The sequence below is a fragment of the Protopterus annectens genome, chromosome 1.part0, assembly GCF_019279795.1.
Source record: "Protopterus annectens isolate FY-2018-M chromosome 1.part0, PAN1.0, whole genome shotgun sequence".
NCBI classification, from domain to species: domain Eukaryota; kingdom Metazoa; phylum Chordata; order Ceratodontiformes; family Protopteridae; genus Protopterus; species Protopterus annectens.
In genome coordinates this window covers 1,305,510-1,331,535 of record NC_056725.1, presented here as the reverse complement: position 1 = coordinate 1,331,535, position 26,026 = coordinate 1,305,510, and the positions used below count along the sequence as shown (strand labels likewise).

Sequence of the window (26,026 nt, the reverse complement as noted above, 5' to 3'; positions counted from 1 at the left end):
AAAAATCTGGACAAAGCAAAAAATAATGGGAGAAGGGGCTTATCAGCTCAGAAAGTTGCTAGAATAACAGGTTTTGAATTAGCATGCATTTTCTGAAGGATATGACTTCAGAAGCTCAAATCTCTATCATTATTTAATGATTGCAGTCCCCAATTATTTGCCAAAAAAAAGATACATTTTATGAGGGACAGACTAAACATATGAAGCAAAAATCCGGACATTCTACAAAAATCTGGGCAGTTGATAAGCATGCTCAGAAGAGTGATCAGTATGTGCTATATTAAATACTCACCTTTCAATTTATGTCTCCCAAATCTCATATGCTTAGTTTTTCATGTTATTCTCCTGTGACCAAAAGGTCAATTTAGTCGAGTTTTTTTGCAGACATGCCCTATGTGTAACACACATAGTTAGTTTACCCAGTTTCAGGTCATATGCATACAGACTGTAGAACACCTCTGATAAGAAAAAGAATAGATAAGAAAGATGCAATCTATACAAGTATGGGCCTAGGACAGAGCTCTGTGGGACACCTTGACTATAACCAGGAATTTCACCACACTATTGGTTAATTTTCATCTGCAGCTAATCAAACAGTAGGGGAACTGGCAGACTATTAGGCCAGGTAAGTCTCATTATAGCAATAACCCACGCCTGGGTGTGGGTAATGCTAAATTTACCCACGGTTGGCGTGGTTTGGTCCCGAGGGCGAAGCCCGAGGGACCAAACAAAGCCAACCGTGGGTAGATTTAGCATTACCCACACCCAGAAGAGGGTTATTGCTATTATACCATGACATTATTTAAGAAAAGAAACTATTACTTTTCTTAAATAATGGCATAGTATAATGCCTGTTTGCTGCCCTTCCGCAGATGTCTGGCATCCGGCAGTTCTGATGTACTGCGCCTGCGCAGTACATCAGAGTTGGCAAAAGCAACGGATAAAGCAAGATCTCCGTTGCTTTTTAGTGTTAAGCTATGTTAAATGAGTTTAACAAAGAGAGACAGTTATAAAATAATGTCCGTTGCTTATTGTAAAACTGTCTCGCTATGTTAAACTCATTTAACATAGCGAAACTAAAAAGCAACGGAGATCTTGCTTTCTCCGTTGCTTTTAAACACTGTCTCACTATGTTAAATGGGTTTAACATATGAGACAGCTTTAAAATAAGCAACCGACATCTCCGTTGCTTATTTTAAAGCTGTATCGATATGTTAAACATACTTAACATAGCGAGACAGTGTTTTAAAAAAACGAGTTATACTAATGGAAAAAAGTCCGGGCGACCGGACCTTTTTCCATTAGTATAACTCGATTTACAACGGGCACGCTGGCCAATCAGCGTGCACGTTTTGGGGGGGTCATGGTATAATTGGTATTAATATCTGTTTCCATAATAAGCAGTGCACCAAGTCCTGCATTTGCAGTGTTTACTTAGACTTTTTTTCTATCTCAGTCTTTCAAAGTATTTTTGTTAACTGTAAAAGGTTGCTTTTTTTCCAAATGCCATAACAAATCATAATGCTAACCTGTTTGGAATAAACTTTCACAAAGGGTAGTCAAAATATTATAATATCTTCTTGCATCTAAGCAGAGGCTTTTTTAAATGGCTTCTATTTTTGTTTTCCTTGATTTAGGACTGTACTAATTAGTATATGTCCTAGATTTGTAATTACTTGCAAACCTGTATTGTAACTTTGTCTACTAAGCATTACAGCTAAGAGTTCTTTGCCTAACTCTATCAGTCTGTAATAATGGGTATCCTCCACTTGTCCAGTAGTTTCCATTATTAGCACATCATCAAACAGCACGTCTGAAACTTTATACAACTGTGTCACAGTTCCAAGTAAACACGTCCATTGGTGAATTTATGAGAAAATGCAATCTGAATTTGTCATATTATTTGTTGTAAATGCAAAACTATGAACTTTTACATTAAAATGTATATGCCAAACCTCGGAGTTTGCAACCAAAACTGATAATACTTTGACTCTTCCAAGATAACTGCATATTGAGTAACAGCTTAATTCTAGCTTTCCCAGTGTGAAAACAGAAACTCAGCAGAGAAGGCCAGTGAACTTTTGTGTTTCTGGCTAAACTGAGAAGGCCAGTGAATGTTTGTGTTTCTGGGTAAATTTCAGTAACTGGCTAGTAAGTGCACTGCCTGGATGCCAGGAAAAAAGAAATACAGAGGACCTGAAGGAAAATCAGAATAAAAGGTGAGAGAAAATACACTGAATGGGAAAAGTATTGCAGCTGTTCAGCAAAAAGCAGTGCAAGATCCAGACATGATTTCTAGTAACCTAGAGGAAAGAATAAGGCAACACGGACCTGGTTAAAATAAATGTAACACTGATGGAGTATAACAACTCAAACAACAAAAGGCTGGAAAAAAACAGAAGAAACTTTAAACAGATATTCAGATGCGGTGATAAAACTGTAAAACTCAGAGGATGAAAATGAAGAAAAGACTGGCTGAATATGAGACTGCTCAAGAAAAGATGTTTAAAATTACAGGGCAGAACACAAAGAGAAAACCTGAGATTTTCAGCTGTATCAGAGAAGCTGGAAGGAACAGACTGTTTTATGAAAGCACAAATAAACAACTGGACTAGTATTCCAAAGCAGGAGTTGTTAATTAAAAGGGCACATTGTGCTCCAAATCTGGCTGAGAAAGCAAGCTAGACCTTTAACAGTAAAGATGCAATTCTACCAGCAGAAGGAGTTGATTCTGACAAAACTGTGGCAGAATGACAAAGTACTAAAAGTGGGAGAGAGCAGAGTGTTTGTGGAGAATAATTACTCACTGTCCACCAGGCAGAAGAGGTGTAAATTTATTCCACTATTCAGGGAATGTCGAGAAGCAAGCATGAGATTCAAACTGCTGTACCCATCTTTCTTCAAAATAGTCTTCCCTGGAGGGAAAATTCATGTTTTTATGAAGTACATGCTAAGGAGGAAATAACAAAAGTTTGTCCAACAAAAAGTGAGCTATGAAACAGGATATTCTGCTTCTTGTTCTTCTGGTAATAAAGACCACAGAGTCTGTGCCAGTGAAACCTTTTTCCAATGTTTCAATGGAAAATGCTGGAAAGAAAGAACAGAGCACGAGAGCTGATTAAAAGAAATGAGAATTCATTGGAAATGAAGCAAGAACATGCTCTTATTTTTTTTTCTTTCTCCTTTCTTCTCCCTTTCGCCTGTCTTTCTCTTTGTTCAGTTTTAAGAAATGTAGGTACTGCAGTGTAAAAAAAAAAAGTTGGGTTAAACAGCATGACAAAATGACAAAAGAAAAATCAATGTGCTTTTTCTTATTCTTGCATGGGGAAATGACTGGATTAAGGCCCTTAGCTTGGACTAGTAACAAGTTTTAAGAGAAGTCAAGTAAACAAAAAAGAATATTGAATATTATGAGACTTGCTTTTTTCTAGCAAATAAATGTATGCTTAATAGCATTTCTGTATTTGGCCCTCATGTCTCCATGGAGACAACATGATAAAGAGAAATCGGCTACAAGAAAAGAGACATTGGCTAGGAGATACTGTTCTCTGAAAGTATTCAGGAGTTTTCCCATCTGGGACAGCTATAAAGACAAGACAAAACCAAACAGCACTTAGTAGAAGCACAGGCTGCACCATGCATCTTAGCATGGATAACCTTTCTTTTAGGTTAACTCAAGTTTGTAAATGCGGCTGTCAGTTTGGGATATTTGTTCTTATTAAGAGGGTAAAACTTCAATATTTAGATATACACAGCTTTATGTGTATTAAGTTAATAGGTTTTAGGGGGGCATTTGAGGTGAGTTTGTTTTTTTGTTTGAGGGCTTTCAATAAAACAAAAGTTTTGTAAGATGTGACATAGGCTCAAATAGATATGACAAAAAAACAACTGTATAAAAGTTCAACCTGCCAAAATGTGTATGCATGTAACACAAAAGCTGGGGTTAGACATTTAACAAAAAAGCTGTTGTACATAAAAGGTAGGAATAATACCTTTTTAATACAATGATGTAATGTTTTTAAATGCCAATGATCTCACAAATAAATACAAAGAAAAAGTACTGTACTATATTAAAATGTAGAGAGCAAATAATGTTAGAGGAGACACTTGGAAAGGACTGAACATGTGAATTTGATAAAGAAAGTTTTTCTGGATGGTTATTCAGTGGAATACCTGGGGCAAAGGAAAAGAGCAGTACTCATATTAATTACAAGAGGAGCTCCAATAGTGATAGAAGAGGATAATAATTGTAGATTTGTAGTACTAAGGGGCTATGGCAAGGGAGGAGGATTACACTGGCAAATATCTACATTCCACCTAAAACTGCTATAATGGAGCTTAGGAAAATTCTGGGAGAAAATCAGCTTTCAGCAAGGAATATTACTTATAGGTGGGGATTGGAATTTGATTTGCAGCAGTGAAGATATGTCTGGGGAAGGGAACGTATAACAAAGAAATTTATTTGGCATGGAAGATGTGACTTCAGTAGTAGGAGTTCAGAGTGAATTTACATATTATTCCCCAAGATTGCTTTTTTGGCAGCCACCATAATTAGACTCAGCAAGGCCTCAGCATGTCCAGGCAATTCCAATGTGGTATCACAGCTCAAAAAATAATTTTCTTAGTTACACCAATTTGCTCACAAAGCATCTCTGACAAAGCAGTGTGCAGAGAATCTTTAACATCTGCAAACGCATTACACTCCCAGAAAATATGTTCCCAGTTACCTCTTTCTTCCTCAACACACCTCCAACATTTGCTGTCTAGCTGAGGAAAAATTCTTTGGAGTCTACTTGGGGTATAAAATACCTATGTAAACATGTCCAAACAAAGATCTTAAAACTTCTAGACTTTACTGCATATTTGGGAGACATACAAATATCCCCCATTGTTTCTTTGTGAATTGCTTGTCCAATTTCTTTTGACGATCATTTCTAACCTCCTCTGATTGATTCTTATAGTCATCATGGAATATTTTATATGCTGTGCTAATTATTTCTTTTTTAATGTCAACTTCTGTTCTAGATTATACTAAAACCTCTACCAGTGCTGGTCTTTCATTTAGTAGCCCCCTATTTCTTTCTTTTTGCCTATAATCTGATGTCAATCCTTGATAGGGAAGGCAGTGTCTAACCTGCAGTCCAAGTAAATACTAGGCATCTTCCCATTCTATATTACCTTTCACTCTCTTAGTTTCTCCTTGTTTCTTGAGGCTCCCCTCATTTCATCATTATCCCTGTTCACTTTAAATGATAGTTTTCTACTTAAATGTGTTGTTCTGAAATACCCCTTATTATTTATTTATTTGGCAATTGTTTACTGGGAAAGTCTGACTGGGTCATGAGGTACTCATTTTCAGCGGAGACCCGGGGAGAAAAGCTCTAGATACACATGGTTAACAGAATGAAAAACTAGACAGACATAATAAAAACATAAACATAACATTCAAGCACAAGTAGGAAAACAACACATTAGTTTGTCAGAATGAGAAGTTATCAGACAAACTCATAACATTCAAAAACAAAATTTGAAAAACTATACATTAGTTTGTCAGAATAAAAACTCAACAGACATAATAAAGTAATAGTTTTCAAGCATAAATTAGATGTAAAGCTTGATAATAGGAAGATGCAGCATTATTTACACAATTGATGGTTATCATAACAATTATTAATATTCTAAAGGTCATGAAATATGGTAACAGATTATATTGGTGAGGCACAGGATAGTAGGAATACAGAAGGATAGGGTGTGACAGAATACATAGATACCCTTCAAATCAAGTAATCCCAATCTACCTTGTTCTATTGGAAGAATCAGCTTATCCCACATGACTCTTGCCATCTTCCCCTCCAAGATAAAATCCTTCACCTCTTTATTAATTGCTGTCCACAACTTCTCCTCTGGTCAATAAAAATATGGCTGACCTGTGGATAAACATTTTACCTGCTTGTATCTTACTACTGATATCCATATAACAGAGCTTCCATTTTCTCTTTTGTTTAGTCTCTTCTCACATATCCTTAGTGGCTATACTGGGATCATTTTAATATATACTTGTAAATACTTAATTTTATCATGTCCCCATAAATATGAATATTGCAGAACCAATTTGTATGTGGGTACATAATTTAGGTTTACTGTAAAAAGCTCGAAGATGTGAATGTAAACTATCAAAATTGTGATTTACATCTTCGATGTTTACAATAGTAAACTGGCTAAAATATCAAAAGTATTGCAACAAAGTCTAATTCGACTTTAGCAGTACGAAGGCCACAACAGCAATCAGTATGGACCAGATCCGTACTACTGACAGTCATATGTTTTGCAGGGGTCTAGCCTCCCTGCACCCCCCACACCCCTGCCAGTTATATATTCCAACTCCGAGATCGCACTACAGTGGGGAAAAGGGTAATTTCCCGATCCTCACTTTACCGCAATCATGTAACAGATTACAGCTGTGCGAATGCACTTTGCATTCGCAAAAGGGATCCATTAATCTTATGCAGGTTAGACAAAATGGAATCGGCCAACTGTTAGTAGACATTCCGAGTTTTGTCTAATGTTCTAATGAACATGTCCCTGTTAGATGAAAAAGACTCAGCGCCAACCCTTATCCACGGCTATACAAATCAACCAAAGAACTGATGCACACTACAGACAAGACTTGGAAATCATGGCTCAACACAAAACCTCCAAGCCTGCAAATACCTCTATAACTTTGCCAAAATCAAAATTAGAGCCAGCAAAAAGCAATACTATACTACACTTCAGGGCACCCATCAAAACAATCCAAAGGTTTTCTGGAAATCCATTAAACATTTATTATCCCTGGGAAGAAAAACCAACCCACTCCATCACCTAACAGCATCCCATCAGAGCTTGCATCAAAATTTAAGTCACACCTCATTGATACTATAACCACTTTAATAAAAAAAATAATGAATCCACTAACTCAAATACCTGCTATCCTGAAAATATCCACTATGCAGCTCTCACACAAGTCGTATCAACCTATTCTAAAAAAAACACCTAAAAATAAATAAATCCCACCACTCTTGTTCCAGACAACCTTCCCACACAGCATCTCAAACTGGCCTCTGATGCTATATCCTGCCTTGCATCTGTATTTATTTATTTATTTAGCTTATATACTGATGACAAGAGACTATTACAGGCACAGCCCGGGAGCTCCATCAGTGAAGCTTATATCCCATCCCTTTGGAAAAGTCGTACGTTCTCCCACAACATAGAGGTGACAGCTCAATTGAAATACTGTCTCCTTTGTCCAAAATCCTAGAAAAATGTCTTCACAGATAACTTCTCCAACACTTCCTTGACTATCAGCTTTCACCCCTACTCAACATGGCTTTCACCCAGGATATTTTAATATCAGCACCATTGACCAAGCAAAAACTTATGGCAGCCTGGTTTACGTCTTATTTTTTTGACTTTTCAAAAGCCTTTGCTGTTGATTTCAACAGCTATATTCTTTTGGTGTTTTAAACCCCCCCCCCCCATCCCTGCAATGCTTCAACAGATAACTAGCAGACCAACAACAGTCTGTCAAATGGAAAAGTGTCCATTCAGCTTTCCTACCAGTACCTGTTGGGGTCCCCCAAGGATCTATTCTGGAACCTCTGCCTTTTAAAATTTTCATTAACAACCACCATACTGCATACAAACATGCCTCCCTTAAGCCAATATACTAATGAATCAACCCTTTCTGTTAAAACTGAGACCCATCTTCAACAAATAACCCAGCAATTTTTTGCCTCTACTGAATCCTGGCTTAATAACTCTGAGCTACTAATAAATCCAAAGAAAACAAAGCTACATCTATTCCTTTCCCAAAACACACAACCTAAACAGGGCTGTTTTCACTATTACCTTATTAAGTAACCCAAAAGTACAATTGTCTCACACACACAACTGTGATTACAGATGACAACTTGAAATTCAACTTGCATATACATCAGACCATCAAAAAGGCCAAAAGAAGCTTGAGACACTTTATAGAATCAAAAACTCCCTCACAGACAGCTTGTGTGTCGTGTTTCTTGTTGCATTTTTAATATTAAATCTCACTTGGGTTTACGTTGCTGTTGCTCCTGTGGCATCTTTTTGGATTTATTGCACAGCTCCAAAAAACGTTGGCATCTTCTTTCCTCTTACCATCTCTGCTGTATGGCTCATGATTGTGACAAATCTACAGGTCACACTTGCATGTAAACTAGAACAATGCTACAATAAAGTGTCAAGGTTTGCAACAAGTCTGCCTTTTAGGTCAAACCCAAATCAACTAAACTAACTTGAGCTGCCACATCACCTCACCTACACTCTAACTGTATCCCACAATTTCATACACAACCCAAAAAAATGCCCAGCCCTGACCGGAACAATTTGGTGTTATGCACAATCAAGACAATTATGTTCATAACACAAAATTTTTAATGTTCACAAGTCCAATAACTCAGTAAGGATGCCTTGTTCTTGACTTATGTCACTAAAATATGAAATGCAATTCCAGTCTTACTGAGATTAACTAGTAACCTCCACTCCTTCAAAACTGATCTTAAGAAATACCTTTCAGATTGTTGGCTTTGCTTTTGCTCAGCCCCCGGGTAACCTCTAACAACTTAAATATAATTTCTGATTGACATATCTTAACTAAACTGGGCTACATGGTTCAGCTCATACAGTTCTAACCTACCTGTAAATATTGCATATATTCGTACCCCATCTCCAGTGCTACTTTTACTCACTAATTTAACAAGATTCACCATCTCTACCTTACTCTTGATTGACAACTAAACACCTCTCCTTATCCTGTCATTCATCTCCCACCTATTCTCACCCTTAATGTCTTATTCGACACTTAGCTTTGTCTCACTTCATTCTCTAGCACTAGCAGTAAGTAACACACACATAATAATACTATCTGTCCCACTACCACTTTTTTGTGTAAATACAGTATGTAATCACTACTAAATATCCTTCCTTCTCTCAGATGACCTATACTATACCCTCCCAAAACTACATGTAATACAACCTGCTAATAAATACAACTTTCATTTTTTAATCTCACTCCACTTGAACAACTCTTAACTTTTCTGTCCATCACTGTAGTTCTTGTATGATTATTTTTATGTTTATTATTTGTAAATATTTGATGATCTGATGCTGTTCGGTATTTGTACATGTATAACCATCTTAACTCTGCATTTCATGTCATTCATTATTGACTCATTATATTTGTAATCTCTGTGAAGCTTTTCTCCCTGGCCCTTCACTGAAAATGTTTTTTTTTTCTGCCTAGTTGGACTTTCCCAATAAACAAATGATAATACATACATAATAAATAAAAGTGCAGGCTATTAGTAATTCATAGTGCCATGTTGCACTACACTGCAGTGAACAGAAGTGCACTGCAGAGAATATATGCAAATGACAGCACAATGAAGTTGGAAGGGGAATGAGGCCATACAGAGATGTAAATTTACAAAAGGTGAACATAGCCACAATTCATTGTTGTAAGCCAGAAATTGCACAGTAATATCCTTGCTAAAACTATTGAAGATGCAGACAACAAAAATGCTCAGCATTGCCGCAGCGGTTGTGCAGTGGCATCTAGTACTTATTAGCATAGTGTCAGAAGGTATAAGGTGGCAAAGCAAACTAAACTGCTAGTGGATAACGTTCCATAACTTTACTAAGAGATTATTGATTAGTTCCATATAAATCAGAATATTGTATGGAACATGACATGCATCACCCCCATGTGGAATCCACAGTACTCTGTGGCCTTCCTAGCCACATGGAGACCAAGACATGCATCATGTTTACCATCATATCAACTGGGACCTTTCCGAAACCCTCAGGGAACATATTTGGTATGTCTCAGACTTCTACCTCTAGAGTTGTAGTTCTACATGTGGATAAGCATATCTAGTTTCCTAGCACATCAGTAGAAACAGCTACCCCTGTGCGAGGCTTTTACGACATCATTCTTCTCCTTGAGATACTGGGAGACATAGGTTGCACACACGTAACAAGGGCCCCCTGTCCACAACCACAGTGGTATGTGAAAAGAAAGTTCCACTATTTAGTGAACACCAGGGGGTACACATGGGATTCTAACCAATGTATTTGCCAATCAACCAGGCAGTTCCCATTATTCACATATATGGCATGCATCTCAGCTATATCACCAGTTATTGCAAGTGATATTCCACAGGGTCATCTAGTTGGCAGGTGCATGTACTGTAGCTTGATTAAATATAAATGGCTACTTAAACCAAAGCAGGAGCTGTGGCCTGGATCTTAAGCCACTCTTCTTATTCGATTAAATGAAGATGCCAAGTTGTATTAAAAATTCAACCACTTTATTGGCATAAAAAACAATACAAAATGAGCACTTTCATTTAAACCAGGGTTAAACTTCATCAGACATAGTGTTAATCACTTCACTCCTTTAAATATTCACAACTTACGTTTGATTGGACATAATCCAGTTTGCATCAACACCACATAGCCCTATTTTAAAGTTCCACTACCAATATTATGTTTTATATAAAATTAACTGTTCCTACATTAATACATTGCATTATATTGAATTGTATAAAAAAACAGAAACATATATGTAAAACAATATGTGTGTATGAATGTATATATTTTATGAAAAAATATATATGTAAACAATGTTAAAAAATATTTAAAAATATATGAATTATATGTGTAAGTAGATACGCTGCCTTTAGACAATTTTCTTTCTCTCCAGAGCTTTTAATTTCAAAACTTGGTTAATTGAGCTGCATTCATTATTGCCTGGCCAACTGTCAGCTTGTCCCATGCTTTCTTGTCATCAATGTTAACCTGCTTGATGACCATAAACTTAACTTGATGCCCTGCTTGGTCGCTAATGTGTTTGGCCAAAGCATTATTGAAGTTGTTCTTTCTTATGGCATATTCTTGCTCATACATTCTTTGCCAAAACTGCCTCTCCGTTTTGCCAATGTAAAATACTGGACATACCTCACAGGCCACAATATATACTACTGCTTTAGATTTACAATTAAATTTCCCTTTTAATTGGTATGTTCAGTTCTTTACAGTGAACCTATCGCCTATTTTATTTTTATGACACCAAGTACATGCCCCACATCTAGTCATACCATATATGCCAGTGTAATTCTCTTGTCCTATATATTTCAATAGATCTTTAAAATTCATTCTCCTACGGCATACTAAAGTGGGTCGTTCACCTATGTGATTCTTGACATTAGGGTCTTCTAACAATATAGACCCATTTTTCTCAAAAATCTATTTCAAACTTTTAAAGTCATCACTATAAGTAATAACCAATGCTTTGGAATAGTCCTGCCTATTTACTACATTCAAACTTTGTGCCTGTTGAACTTCTAATACTAGTCTATCTTCTCCTAAAACTGTATTCACAATCATGTTCTGACCATTCGACAGACCAATACTGTTTCTACCACTCAAAATGGGCTTAAAATAGCCTCTTTATCTTTTATTGATTACTTCCTGCATTACCTCATCAATACGACAAGTGGGGTACACTCTTTTCAAAAACAGAGAGAGTAAAGCACTACATTCTTCCAAGAAGTCTTCTTGCCTAGTGACCATTTGAGCAGCTCTTACTAACTGTCCTTTAACGACAGATGTCTTTTGATGCTCAAGGTGGAAGCTATTATAGTGGAGAAAATAATTAGAATATGTTTTTTTTCTATGTATTGTGGCAATATATCTCTCATTAATTTCATCTATCACTAAATGGACATCCAAATAATCCATGTAGTTTAAATTAACATTGCAGGTAAACCATAAAAATTGTGGTCATACTATTAATATATCTAAGAAATTCTTCAAGAATCTCTTCTGGGCCTTTCCAAATCAAACTTATGTCATCCTGAAATCTGTAGTATGTTCTAATATGGATGTTGAATGTAGTATTAAATATAAAGTGCTTCTCCCAATAAGCCATAATGGTGGTTGTATATGCTCCTCCACAGGGAGACCCCATAGCTATTCCCTTTTTCTGCAAATAATACTTGTCAAAGGAAAACAAAATTGTTACCAAGTACCAGTTTTAACAATTCCATAATTAAATTAATCTTTTCATGGGGTATTCTCTGTTCAGTAACATCTCATTAACTCACTCTAATCCTATTGATTGGGGAATAACGGTGTTGTTGTGTCTTTCGGCTTTTCCCGGTTAGGGGTCGCCACAGCGGAACGCTGGTCCGCTAATGACTGGCAGTAGATTTTTTACATGCAGAGTTGCCAGCCCTGACGCACAACCTTCAACTAAGGTACGCCCATTCATGCATGTCTCCACACAGAAAACGCTCTAGCTGAGAATCAAACTGGATGTCTTACTGTGAGGCGACAACGCTACCGCAGCACCACCACCACTTGGGGAATAACGGTGTACAAATCACAAACATCTGTGGTTAGCAATATGTCTTCTTGGTTATATTTGGTATCATTCTTGAATTCTAGGAAAGACCACGAGTCTTTGCAAATCTGTTTCTGTTCACACTTTTAAGTTCATAATTTAAATATTTTGCACATGCAGATGTTATGGAATCCCTTCCATCCACAAGTGGCCACATGGGGGGGGATTGTCAATACTTTTGTGGATCTTGGGGATACAAAAAAAACCCGAAACTCTAGGAGTAATTATATTTAAATAATTATATAAGCTGACATCTGTTCTTTTCTCCAAGAAAATGTCATTTAATTGAGTGTGAATTTTCCTCTATGCCCCATTTAGTTCATTTAAGGAAACTTCTTCATATGTATCTGTGTTCAAGATTTCATTCATTTTATCATACGTATGTAAACTGATGACCACCACCCCTCCACCTTTATCCGGTTTCATTATTCTGATTTTCTCGTTTTGTAATAATTTTACAGAATCTTGTTCCTCTTTATTTAAATTCCTATTACTGTTACTTAATTTTCTTCAATGAATGTGCAAGTTCATTAAATCAAGTTGACATATCTTTTCATAAGTAACCATCCAGGGGTGGAGGGATGGGCTATATTTAGAGCTGATACTATACTTATTGTTCTCATTGTTATAAATATTGTTCTGGTATAATAATGTAAAATTCAGTTTCCTTAAGTACAATTTCAAATCTATTATAGTGTTAGTAAAGTTAGACATATTTGTAGGTACAAATGTCATGCATTTAGGTAACAAATCCGCTACATTGTTATCAATACATACTTCAGAAAAATTATACACTAAAATCTTTCTCTTTGTTAATAACAATTTTACATTTTTTGTTCATTGTGTTTTCTTGAAGACTTAAAACCTCTTCCTGTTGTTATACAATTCCCCAATATCGTGGTTAACATTCATAAATGAATCTAATGATTTGTTTAAAAGTAAATTCATGTCCTCCAGTTTTTGTTCTTGAGCCTCGCTCCATGAAACCCCATTTGTTGTTGCTGCCTATTTTCAGAATTCTTTCTATTTCTCATTCTCTCCGACCTCCTCAGTTCGGGATATTCTTTATTATATGCAGCAACAGCTTCCTCCTCACTGTCCCTTCTATCATCTGTAACCCCATAGTTGACATAGTGTTTACTATTGTTGTTCCTGTTTCTATAGTGAGAGCCAGGGGGGTTCGGGTATGTGGACCCGTTAGCATAGTCATTTTAAGTCTCTGTTGATTTTGTTAATTTTCCCTGTCTTTAACTTTTCCAAGTGTTGGTCAGTACTGTTATAAATGCGTAGGTGCTCATATTTCATTCGTTTATATAACACATCTTCTCTTATCACCCTGTCCAACACAAGTAGTTCTTTACTGAGAACCATTATTCCCCAATCAATAGGATTAGAGTGGGTTAATGAGATGTTACTGGAACAGAGAATACCCCATGAAAAGATTAATTTAATTGTGGAATTGTTAGAACTGGTACTTAGTAACAATTCTGTTTCCTTTGACAACAAGTATTATTTGCAGAAAAAGGGAACAGCTATGGGGTCTCCCTGTGGATGAGCATATACAAACACCATTATGGCTTACTGACCTACAATACCATTCCTTTACTTCATTTCTTGTTATCCTACCCCTCTTACCTTCTCTCTTTATATAAAGAGAAAGGGACCCAATCCTCACCAAAATATGCATGCCATGCCTCTTCTTGAACATGCACATATGTTGTCCTCCTTTGTTCTAGTTTTCCATATCTGAGGGGTGGCCATGTATGTGCACACCATAGCTGTGTAGTTGTAATTATTTAATAGTTGCATATCATTTTGTACCACTTTATGCTAGTCTGCTGAAGGATGTATTAACATGTGCTGTTTTATTCCAAAATGCAATGTTAGTAAAGTAACATTTCAGCTCTTGTTGGATTTACAGTGCAGCATGTGGTTACTCTATGGATTGTGCAGTGTGCTTCTGTATATGTGTTTCGCTGCACAGATGGGTCTGCTTGCATATTTGCTGTGCTGCTCATTAATGTAGATGGGAATGCAGATGTGTGCATGAAAGCATTGCTTGCCTTGTTTTAGATTTCTAATTATTGTATTCGCTGCCATTCAGTGTTACCAAGGTGTGTAAGCATTGCACACAAGTGCAGTGCATATGTATGAATCCCATACAAAGTTCTTAATAGTGTGAATGTTAATTTCTGAAATGTTGCAGGATGTATTAATAGTTTTGTGATTTCTAAGGCATGTATTTCTGAGTGGCTGGGTTTAAAGGAGATGTGTTAACTGTTTTGGGTGTACTAGACTTTCTGTTGCTACATAAATAACCACTGGCTCTGAACTTAATGTCTAGCACAATGCTTCAAGATGGCATTACGGTGAAAGCTTGGACAGTAATGAGTTTGTGTTTCTTCTTCTTTGAGCCTGTGCAGTTCAATGCATTTAATAGCAGGCTTGAATATGTAGCTATGTGTTAACAAGCAATTGCAAGTGCTCAGCAGTAATACGCTTAAGCGCCATACTATAATATAGAAACAGCTTGACTGTTTACAGAACTCTGTCACTTGGCCACTGACTGGCACATCCAATTACCAGTATATTATGCCTAAAAGCTGTTATAGAATCCTCTACAAAGTCTTGTGTTAACCTACACGTCTATTCGTGATTTGAGACCCTCTTACCTATGTGCCATATCATCCTGCTCAGACTTTGCTCTCAGTTTCCTAGAGGATGCTGGTAGTACCACAGCAACATGTGAAACTTACTGCCTCTTTGGCTTTGAGAGTGCCCTTCCTTGAATCACTTTCATAGGTCACTTATTTTTTGGTATAGCTTTCAACCATGTGAGATGATATTTATTTATTTATTGACATTTGGTAACTGGGAAAGTCCATTGGATTAGAAACTCATTTTCAGTGGAGCCCCAGGGAGAAAAGCTCCAAGAATGGTTACAAGACATGGTGTCACATCACATGAGCAAGTATATACATAGTATACAAGGGACATCAATTACAATTATACATCATACATTTCAAGTAATCATCATACATCATACATATCAACAAGTATTTACAGAAATTGAAGGTAGTTACAGTAAAGAAATTAAAGACATGTAAGGGAATGTATAAACAACATTAATATATATATATATATATATATATATATATATATATATATATATATATTTTTTTTTGTTACTGTAGCATGTTTTTTTAATGTAGCATGTAGAAGGATACAGTCAAGAGCCATGGTAAAAGAAAATCTAGGGACAGTAGCATAGATGTGTGAACTAAAGGACATTATTTGATAGTGACTAGTGAGAGAGACAGTGACCTGTTTATAGTGGTTTAGGTGAGTAGGTGCAGGAAAACGTTTGATTATTAAGGAAATGGGATTTTAGTGCAGTTTTGAAGGCCTTTAAGGAGTCTATTTGGGTAATGGAAGAGGGCAGCGCATTCCAAGCTTTGGCAATGATGAAGGAACCGTTTCTTGGACTCGTTTGCTTGAGGACCTAAGAATACATGTAGGAGTATATGTATGTCATAGGGTCTGAATCGGGGGCAAAAGTTGGGGTTATATAGTAGTTTGTGGGTAAGTGTTAGTTGGCTGTATTGTAGATTGTGGGAAAGTCAAGCCAGTTTATACTTTTTAAGGCAAGAGGGTCCGAGTTGGCATGTTGCAGGCAAACTTTGCTATTTTATAGATGCAGGATTGTAATTTGTTTTTGAGAGTTGTATGTATGTTAGTAAATATGGGGCTAGCATAGAGAAGGGTGGGGAGGAGAAGATAGTTTGCCAGTTTTAGCTTGGTGGAGGTGTTCATGAAATGTTTATGCCTGTATAGCTTACCAAGTTTGAAGTGGGTTTTCTTGATTGCATTATGGATGTGATTATCAAAGGAGAGTTTGTTGTCAATTGTAACACCCAGTTTTGATGATTTTAGTTAACCTATTATGGTTCATAGGTTGGTACTAGCTATCGGCCCTAGGGCCTATACCAGCCTAGCCATAACAATTCCCTGGCTATTTCTTCCCACAATATTTACTTCCCTTGACCCCTGTCTAACAGGGTGACTGACGTGATCCCTGCAGTGAATTTCCTATCTCCCATCCAATCATCAAGGTTCCTTTTGAAGAGGGCCAAAGAGGTGCTCTGCTTGACATGTATGGGCAGTCTGTTCCAGAGTATGGGGAGTCTCTGGGTCAGGAACCTATCACTCCAGCATGTTTTGTTCATTGTGATGACAAGGTTTAGATCCCTGGAGCATGTGGCTCTGAGGGATTGGGATTTCTTTAAGTGTAGCATGTCCAACAGCTCTGGGTTTGACATGGCCTTGTATGTTAAGCAGAGATCACCTCTGAGTAGACAACATGTGACAGAGTATAGCTGGAGTTTTTTTTTTTTTTTTTTTTTTTTTTAAGATGGGCAGCATAGGGCATCTGCTTTAGGTCTGTGATTCTTTTAGTGAGGCATTTCTGCGGCCTTTCCATTTGCTGAAGATGGCTTGAGAGGTACATACCAAACAGGGCGTTGTATTCTATATTGGGTCTAATGAGGGATGAGTACAGTGGGACAATGACCTCCTTTTTTCTGGATGAAAAGCCCTTACTGATGAGCTGTGCCACACAGGAGGATTTCCTGACTGTTGCGGCAATGTGGTTATCAAAGGTGAGACCACTGTCCACCTGTGTCCCTAAGTCTCTTATCACACTTTCAGTGTTTAGTGTACTGCCACCTATGGGGTAATTCACGGGTACATGTTTTTTCCCCAAAGGAGATAACTGTATATTTTTTGGTATTGAGCTTGAGCCCATGGCTCTGGCACCAAGCATCTGTTTCTGTAAGGCCCTTTTGTAGCATATCCACATATTGTGGATAATGGTATTGTTTTGTGAGAAGATTTTAAAATCCTGATTTGAAGGTTTGGATGAATATATTAAGAGTTTAGATTTTTTTGGGAGGAGCAGAAGTTGGGCATCATTTAGCCAGGATTCAATAGAAGTAAAGGATTTTTGTGCTAGATGCTGAGATCTGACAGGCTGTTGGCAGAGGAGATTATCATAGAATCGTCTGCGTATTGGATGAGAGTACTAAGATGAGAGGCTTTGTGGAGGTTATTGATGAAAATGTTAAATAGTAGTGGCCCAAAAACGGATCCCTGGGGGACTCCTGTTTTGTTTAGGAGATATTCGGATTGCTTGTTCTGCCATTTGACAGATTGTTTCCTGTCAGAAAGATATTTGGAAAACCAAGCCAGTGAGTGTGGGGAGCAATTTAAGGACTTGAGTTGTAGTAGTAGTTTAGGGTATGATACTGCATCAAAATCCTTAGATAGATCCGATAACTGAGGTTATTAGTATAGCATCTAAGTTGTTAACAGTATTAGTAAATGAAAGTAAGGCAGTGGTAGTGTTGTGTGCAGGGTAGAAGCCATGCTGAGTGGGGGCAAGTAGATTATTGTTGATGAGATATTTTAACAGTTGAGTGTGTATACACTTTTCTAAGATTTTAGATAGAGGAGAGAGTATAGAGATGTGCTGGTAATTAGATAGATCAGTAGCATTACACCTTTATGTAGCGGAGTTATGGATTTTTTTCCAAAGATGTGGAATGTTTGATTCAAAGATGGATCGATTGATGAGAATGCTAACAGGGTATGCTATAGCATCTGAAGCAAGTTTTAAGTATTCTGCTGGAAGTCTGGCGGCAGAGGGGGAGCATGGCTTTAGTTTAGTTAACAGTTTAAGCACTAGAGAGATGGGCGCAGGTTGAATATTAAAAGTACAAGTGGGTGAGCTGCTATCTGAGGTGTCATTTAAAGGGGGGAGTATGTATTTGACTTAGGGGAGGGAAGATTTGTGTTGCTATCTGAACTGTTTGAGGTAGAGTTTGTCAGAGTATAAAAATCATTGACAAGTTTTTGAATGGTTTCTATGAAGTGGGTTTTGAAAGCACGTGCAATTTCTAGTGGGTCTTTCTCAGGGGATGGTGTAGGATTTTGTTGGTTTCCAGGGTTAAGGAATGAGGTGATGGATTTCCAGAATTTATGGGGATTGTTGTTTTGGGAGTCTAGTTGAATGGAGAAGTAGTTCCTTTTGTCAGTAATTACTAACTTTTTGGCAGTGTTACGGAGTTGTTTGTATTTTGTTTCATTTTGTTGGGGTCTATTTTTACGTCATTCCTTCCATGCTTTGTCCTTGGCAATGAGAATCTGTTTAGTATGTTTTGTTAGCCATGGGGCATGGTTATGCTTAATTTGTTTTGTTCGCATAGGGGCGAGACTATTGAGAGTATTAAGAAAGACTTTAGTTAAGTACTCTATTGCATCATCCAGCGGAAGTATTTTAGTTGGTTACCAGTTCTAGGCATTTAAAGTGTCTATAAATACCTTTTGACTGAAATAGGTAAGATTTCTAGAAGTTTTATACAGATGGGCTTTTGTTTGTATTTGGGTTCTGTGAGTGAAGGCAAGTAGATGGTCGCTAGAGATACTTGGGAGGGTTCCTGTATAAGTGCATTTATGGGGGTGTGAGATGAGAATCCAGTCAAGGGTAGATTCAGTTTTTTTATTTACCATATGTGTGTGATCTGTGATGAGTTGGGTAAACCTATATAAGTTTATATTATTAGAGGGGTAGTTAGAGATGAGAGTTTGCCAGTCTGTAGTAGTATCACCCAGAATAATGGTTTTGTTGGAGATATTCTGGGTTGCCAAGGAGAGAAAATCTTCTAAAATGGGTATATTTTGGCCTGGGGGAATATATAGTACTACAATACAAATTTGTTTTATTTTTTTGATATGCAGTATTGCTGGTAATATTTCTACCTTTCTGAAGGTTGGAACAGGTTTGGAAAATTTTGTGATAGTTATAGAGTTATGGTAGATTAGTGCAACGCCACCATCTTATTTGTGGAGACTGTCATTTCTAAGCATGTTGTACACGGGGGGGGATTACTTCAGTAACAGATATATATATGTGATATGTATGTGATTTCATCCATGTTTCAGTGAGTGCAACAATATCTGGGGTGTATAGACAGAGCCAGGCATGAAATTCAGTGGTCTTATTACACACTAGGTACCAATCTGAAAAAGAAACAGTGCCCTCCAAACAAGACAAGCAAGCAACCTGCACCCCCAAACACAAGCCAGAAAACACCTAATTCACCTCAGCAGTGTGCCTCACAACAGCCCTTAAGGCAAAACACCATACCCAACACGCTAGTAATAGGAGACTCTATAGTAAGGCACACAGATGTTCCATTCACCAGGCTGAACAAGGAGAAGGTTACTGTCAGCTGCCTGTCGGGTGCTCGGATCCGCCACATAATACAAGCACTTAGGTCACTCCAGAACAATTACAAGTATGACGCTGTCATTGTACATGTTGGCGTGAATGATCTAAGAAGTACCTCCCTGGACTACATGAAAAGAGACATTGAGGAGCTCTCTGATCATGTAGCCCAAGCTGGTATGACCCTGACCTTGAGTAGCATACTACCTTCACCTAGAATGATACCACAATACAAAGACAAAATGATCAATTTCAACAATTGGCTAAGCTTCTTGTGTCATTCTAAGGGGATCCAGTGTCTGTCTGCCTGGGATGACATGACAGACAAGCCCCGCTGTTTTGCCAGAGATGGGTTGCACCTGTCACACCTAGGTTTTCGAATACTGGCCAAGGCTCTTACCGTCCCCATAGTGCCTTTTTTAGGCAAGGCTCAAAGGACAAACCAACCACTGTAACCAGCACAGGTAACCAAAAACTAAGGGTAATGCTACTCAACGCCAGAAGTCTCAACCTCAAAATGCACACATTCGAGGCTCTCCTCAGCATGGAGAAAATCAATGTTTGTGCAGTGACGGAAACCTGGTTCAAGGCTCAAGAGAGCATACCAGCACTGCCAGTTTACAATTCATATCATAACTTCCGGCCTCATTTACCGGATCGCAGTACAAAAGACGGAGGTGTATCCATATTCATCAAGGATACCCATATCTCCAGGTTAGTAGCACAGCATGATGCCCCACAGATCATCCATGTGCATCTATCAGCAGGCAAAACCACATTTCAAGTTGTAGCCGGTTATAGATTGCCCACCATGTCCCAAGATGCTCACTCTGCATTCCTTGAGACATTGGAAAATATAAAGGTCCTACCCAACACCATAATCTTGGGTGATTTCAACTACCCTGGTATAGACTGGGCGAAATACCAATGTTCCAACTCCTATGCTCAGTGATTCATAGAATTTATAAATTCAAATGCCCTTGAACAACTAGTATGTTCCCCCACTAGAGGGGACAAATATTGGATTTAATCATCACAAATATGGGCGCCCACTGTACCACACCCGTTATCACTCCCTCCTTGGTCAGATCCGACCACAAACTGATAACCCTGGACATCCTCACCCCTCCACCTCCCCCAGTAAAAAAAAACATAGTGAAAAACCTTTCCAAAGCAAACTTCAAACTACTTGCATCCGAAGTGGAAAGCTTCACTATTCCCTTGCAGAAGGATAATGATATCCAGGATGCGGAATCCTACACCAAGGCACTCTACATGCATCTTCAGGATTGCATGGACCGTGCTATCCCAAATAAAACCAAGACTCCTTCATCAAGCAAGAAGAAAACAGTCTGGTGGACCCTGGCCATAAGCAAACTTTACAATAAAAGGAGGAGACTTATACAAAAGGCCAAATCTCAAGTAGAAAAATCATCCCAGATCAGCATTAGTAAGAAATTGAGGGCCCTCATCAAGTCAACTAAAGCTAATTTTGAAAAGAAAGTTGCCAAGGATAACCATAAGGCCTTCTATGGCTACGTCAAAAACCTAAATGGCAATGCTCAGGTCTGTTCTGAGCTAGTACAAAATGGAACAAAATACACTGACCCTTCTGACATTGCCACCATCTTGGCTGACAGGTTCAGTGCAAATTCCCCCCCCCCCCTCACCACCTACAGGGCCTATTACCATTCCAGGGGATTGTGCAAGTCCAATTATTACTGATACGTTGGTTAACAAGCCTCTATCTAAAGCTAAAAACACTGCTTTCATGGGACCAGATGGTGTCCCAGGCTGTGTCATACGTGAGCTCCAAAAGGAATTAAATCCCGCATCTTAATACCCTGTTCAGTCTCAGCCTCTCCACAGGATATGTGCCCAGAGAATGGCGCACAGCAACATTGGTCCCGCTACACAAGGGTGGGGCCACAACTGTCCCTGGGAACTACCGACCAATAAGCCTGACCAGTCTGATCTGTAAGGCTATGGAGCGAATCATTATGGAACTCATAAATGGAGAGATTGGGAACCTCCAGTCGCTGGACCCCACACAGTTCGGCTTCGTCAAGGGCAGATCATGCCTCCTGAACCTGGTGGATTTCTTTGAGACAGTTACTCAGGCTATAGATAAGGGAAAGGAGGTACACACGGCTTACCTTGACCTTGCTAAAGCATTTGACACTATTCCCCATTCGGGTATTATTGATAAGCTCACCAGCCTGGGCATAAACCCTTACGTCACAAGATGGATCGCAAACTGGCTCTCAGAGAGATCCCATAAAGTAAGAGTAGCAGGATCTATGTCCGAATCCAGACCAGTAACGAGTGGTGTGCCTCAGGGCTCTGTCCTGGGGACCCCTCCTATTTGGCATATACTTCTCAGAAGTACAGGCAAGCATGGAAGGGCTGTGGCTGACTAAGTTTGCGGACGACTGCAAACTGGGTGCTATAATAGAGTCTCCGGCCGACATGGAGATCCTCCAGAAGGGCCTAAATGAGACTGATGCATGGCGTCAAAGCCATGGTCTCAAGCTAAATGCAAAATATGCGTAGTAATCCCCTTTGGAAAAAAACAGAGTACCCGCAAACTACAACATAGGAGGTAATCCCCTGAAATCTGAAGAAGAAATAAGGGATCTAGGGACCCAAGTAGATAGCCAGCTTTCCTTTGATAACCATGTTGCCAAAGTAGTTAGAAAATCCTTCTATGTGACCCATCTGATCATGAAAGGGTTCGCATCAAGATCTAAGGATGTAATGGTGCCCTTCTACTCTTCCCTCATCAGAACCATTATTGAGTACAATGCACCAATTGGAATGTACCTGGCTAGACATCTCCAGCAGCTGGGGGGACCACAGAGGTACCTAACCAAGAGAATTACTGGCCTCAAACAGTTGCCCTATGCAGCATGATTGAAAAGCTAAGACTGTTCTCTGTTGCATACCGCTTTCTCAGAGGCAATCTCTGTCTAACACGTACAGAGCCATGTCCAACCCAGAATTGTTGAACATGCTCCATCTTAGCAAAACCAAATCTACTCGAACTACATGCTCTAGGGATATAAACCTCAACACAACAATGACTAGAACATGCTGGAGGGACAGATTCCCTTCGCAGAGACTTCCCTTACTATGGAACAGGGTCCCGATCTACATAAGACAGAGCCCCTCACTATCATTCTTCAAGAGGAACCTTGATGAGTGGATGGGTAACAAAGTTCAGACCGGGGATCACACCAACAGCACTACTAGATAGGGGCCAAGGGTACTAGCTGCTAGTACAAGGGTCTAGGGAACTACTAAAGGGGCGGTGAATACTGCACAACGTGGCTGGGCTAATATATGCCTTCGGGCAGATAGTCAAGTACCAACCTATGAACCTATATACTATGTACATTAGCTGTTGTTATGAACAGGTTTTGGGAATGGGAGCTTTGGGTGTGGGTTGGGAGGTTGGTTGGACCAGGATTGGGATGAATGTCTCCACATTGCGCGAGGACTCGAGCATGTGTTATTTGTTTAGAGTAGTGAAAGGTTGGGAAGTGGGGCATATTAAGTTCAATATAAGTGAATTTTAGTTTGATGTTGATGGTGGAGTAGCTAGATTTAGTTAGTAGATGGGTTTGTAAGTTAAATGGAGATGGTGGGATGTTGGAGAAGCTTCTGTTGGTTAGCATGTGGTTATGAGGATAGAGTGGGGGTCTCTGGGTAGGGAGTGCTAAAAGGGGGGGGGAGAAGTGAAGTAGGTGAGTAAGAGAAGAAAGATTGTGAGAGTGAATAAGAGGATGCTGTGTTTTATGTTGTTTGGCATTTTGTGTAAGTTGGTGTTGTGAGACGTAAAGTGGGATGTAGGTGATAATGCAGCAGGTGGGAGAAGAGATTGGACTCTATGGTGAATGTAGGTGCTGTATGCTACTTATGTGGGTAGAGTTATGTGCAGATGTATGGGATAGTGGCAGCTGGGCTCTAATTGGTTGGAGGGGGTTAGGAGTGTGGTATCTGGACAGAGTGGATTGTGCCCAATCCCGACAGCCATGGGTTAAGACTAAGAAAACAATCTCCAAGACAACAAATGGGTAGACAAGTGAAACAGAGGTCAGAGGTATGTGAAAGGATAGCACTCAAGGAAAGTAAGCAAGCAGAAAGATACCTGAAATCAAAGAGCGTACTATATTTAAGGTAGGAGAATAAGAAAGCTGAAACAAAAAAAGGAAAATGCAGGGGGTATTCTACAGAAGTTCACAGAGGGCTAGGTAGCTCATATGTTTGTTGAGAGTCTTTGGTAGTTGGGTGTTTAGAGGGGAGACCCCCCCTCCCCCCAACAAAATTAGGCAAAAAGGAAGACAGTTTTGCAAGGGTGCGGACGGGCAGGTAGGGAAGTTGGCGATGGCCGAGTGTCCCTAGCAGCATACTCTTAGGCTACATATAAAGGACAATTACTTAATAATTGTTGTTGGTAGAAGCAGTACACATACATTAGCTGGAGTACATGCAGGTCTATATCCTGCTCTGTATCTGGGCAGACCAGCTGTTCATGCTGCAAGACAGGGTGGCTGGAGGGATTCATTCCAGGCATTACAGATGAGGGGAACTGGGGGAAGAATAGAGAGATATTATGAGCGGGGAGGTAAACAACTCATTAATATGTTAAATGCAGTATACTGGGAGGACAGTAAACCTAACTGCGACTATGTGTAGCACTATGGTAAGGAGAGACTCAAGCTATGTAGTAAAAACAAGCAGTAGAAATGCTGTTCAGACGGGTAATGGTTTGGTTACTACATACAGTATAAAGACCTTAGAGACTATGCAAAAATATAAAAGACCTTAGAAGCTATGCAATATCACTTTGCTGGTATTTCACAACAATAAGCATATTAGCTGACCAGCGTGCGCATTGACATGTGAAACATATACGCTAAAGCGTACTGGCACAACAGGCTGACTCTGTCATAGCTGTACGAGTGCAGCCAGTAATTAATGCAACTATTATCAACAGATGCCCAGTGATACCAGCTAGTTCCTAGCACAGTTATAAAAAATATAACAAGCTAATTCGTAGCACAGTTGTACAAAACTTTTACGGCATTCAGGTTAAGGCATGTAAGCTGCAATGAGTACACACGCAAGCAACGATACGATCAGAACAGCGACCTCCTCATAGGCAACATAACAAAAATTCAGTGAATACTATGCCAGTTTCTTAGAGAAAGATTAGCTCAACCAAGAGGTAGGGCCAGCATTAACATAACCGCAATAAATGACTAACAGTAGCACGTAATAAAAACTTACTTGTGAGCATGCTGCATGGAGACACTTGGAATAGGTGAAGGGAATTTAAAAATGGTGCCCAAATGTTCGCTCAGAATAAATAAACTTTGTTTGGTGGAGGGGAGAGGCTACCTAAGCTCCGTTGGGAACACAGGTATAGGACATGAAGAGGGGGATGGGACAGTTATGGGAAGATGGAATGTTTAGATAATAAAGTGTAGGGACTTGCGCCAAATCCCGACAGCTGTGGGTTAAGACTAAGAAGACAATCTCCAAGACAGTATATTTGTTTGTTTGTGTCTTTCGGCCTTTTCCCGGTTAGGGGTCGCCACAGCGGAACTCCGGTCCGCTAATGATTGGCAGTATATTTTTACGTACTGGCTTGCCGGGCCTAACGTACAACCTTCAACGAAGGAACGCCCATTCACGCATGTCGCCACACGGAAGACGCTCTAACTGAGAATCGAACGAGCAACGTCTAACTGTGAGGCGAAGACAGTATATATATTAGCATATTCTTTGCATTTTATTTGATTTTTCTACTTCTCATTAGTTTAATATTTTTAGCAGTCTTTCCCTTTGCTTTGTTTTTTACATGTTCTTTGTATTTATATATATATCCAGTTAACTATTGTAATTGTTTTAAAAATAATTTAATAAGTGTTGCATTTGTAGCTGAATTAGCATATCAATGTTATTTGATGAGTATGTTTCAGAGGTTCAGCCAATGCTCAAAGTATTACTAGGAAGGATAGTGTGGCATAAAAGCATTGAGTTCTAATGTAGTGGAAGGTCATAATACTGGTTGTCTGAGATAAGGTGATATCTGCATCTTTTTATATATTCTTTTGGAATTGTGAAGGGCATTAAGTTCATTGCACTGCTAGGTCAGTAAGAAGATTTATCTGAACAGAGGTGGGATATACTGCAGAAATTTATAATACCTGTCAAAAGAAACCTAGGTTAGGAGTTCAAGGTGGACTCTTGAA

General features: G+C 38.9%; 1 long non-coding RNA gene across 1 annotated transcript in view; it reads right to left on the bottom strand.

Moving 5' to 3' along the window:
• LOC122801187 overlaps positions 1-25,375 on the bottom strand; it is a 270,025-nt gene extending 244,650 nt beyond the window's left edge. Inside the window, exon 1 of the long non-coding RNA XR_006364674.1 lies at positions 25,059-25,375. This is a non-coding gene — a long non-coding RNA (uncharacterized LOC122801187). The remainder of the gene's footprint in view (positions 1-25,058) is intronic.
• Between the last annotated feature and the right edge of the window lie 651 nt (positions 25,376-26,026).